Source organism: Lupinus angustifolius, chromosome LG05 (assembly GCF_001865875.1).
Source record: "Lupinus angustifolius cultivar Tanjil chromosome LG05, LupAngTanjil_v1.0, whole genome shotgun sequence".
Lineage (NCBI taxonomy): Eukaryota > Viridiplantae > Streptophyta > Magnoliopsida > Fabales > Fabaceae > Lupinus > Lupinus angustifolius.
Window position 1 is genome coordinate 8,454,239 of NC_032013.1, and position 1,374 is coordinate 8,455,612.

Sequence of the window (1,374 nt, forward strand, 5' to 3'; positions counted from 1 at the left end):
CATGTAGAATGGCTGAGTGTTCAGCCCAAAGGTTAAGGAATCCTGAGTAATAATCTTGGATGGACAGATTATCTTGTTTGTAATTAGCGATGTCTAGCTCCAATTGAAAGCGCTTAGCAGTGTTGTTTTGATTGTAGATGCGCTTCAAGTAATCCCACATCTCCTTAGCAGTCGAAAATGAACGCAGGTTGTTAACCATTTGAGACTCAATTGAGCCTAGAATCCAAGTGATAACCTGTGCATCCTTTGTGGCCCACGCAGCTAACTCAGCCATTGCATTGGGTGCAGGAGAAGATCCATCAATATGACCCCATAGTCCTTTCCCTTTCAGGAACATCTTAAACTGAAACTCCCAGGCAGAATAGTTTTTCCCATTAAAACGAGCACAGAAATTCTCAAGGGCCATGGAAAAATCAAGGAAACAAGAACCCAGAAATCAAGAAGCCAAGAACCAGATGAGACTAAAAAAAAGGCCAAGAACAAATAAAACTCACTGTTGCCTCTAAAGGACTCATGATACCATATCACAAAATTGGCTTAATGCCTTTTTCTCTTATTCCTCCCTCATATATATAGTACATCATTCTTTAATGGGAATCTTCCCCATTTACAACTAATAATTACATGATTATTGCATTTCCTATTTCGTAGTCTGAATATTAGGAAACCTAAATAAATACAATGAATATGTGAATATATGATTTCCTAATTTATATAACTAATAATAGGAAATCAACCATTTACATTTATAGCCAATAAGATCAAATGGATTGTGCTGAATCCTTGCCTAACATCCCCCCTCAAAAACTGCTATTGCTACTGCTGTTTGGTGTTAGAATTTCATTTTCGAAATTCAGAAATTTAGATTCGGAAATTCAGAAATTAGGAATTCATGAATTTTTGCCAGAAATCCAGAAAATTCAGATCGGGATTTGTGTGAATTCTTGTTGAGAATTCGAGGATTGGTTGTTAGTTAATGGTGTCTACGCGAAATATGGCACGAGACAGTGATAGTTGGAAACAAGAACGTGATGAGGATGCGCACCAGCAGGAGAAATGGCAGAAGTGGGAGATTCCGATTTTTGCTGGCGATGACGCATTCGAGTGGACTCACCGATTGGAAAGGTACTTTCAGTTGAAAGAATTGTCGAAAGATGAGAAGATGCAAGTGACCATTATGGCACTTGAGGGGAAGGCATTGAGTTGGTACCAATGGTGGGAGAAGTGTACTCTGAGACCCAATTGGGAAGGGTTCAAGATCGCCGTGATTCGCCGTGATTCAGAATCCATTCGAACAGTTGTTATCTCTCAAACAAACAGGTTCAGTAGAGGAGTTTTTGGAGGAATTCGAGAAGTACGGTGGGACCTTGAGGA

General features: G+C 39.6%; 1 protein-coding gene across 3 annotated transcripts in view; it reads right to left on the reverse strand.

The window, feature by feature from the left end:
* The window catches only part of LOC109347637 (myosin-15-like), a 39,690-nt gene that overhangs the window by 14,982 nt on the left and 23,334 nt on the right, over positions 1-1,374 (reverse strand). The window lies entirely within an intron of this gene.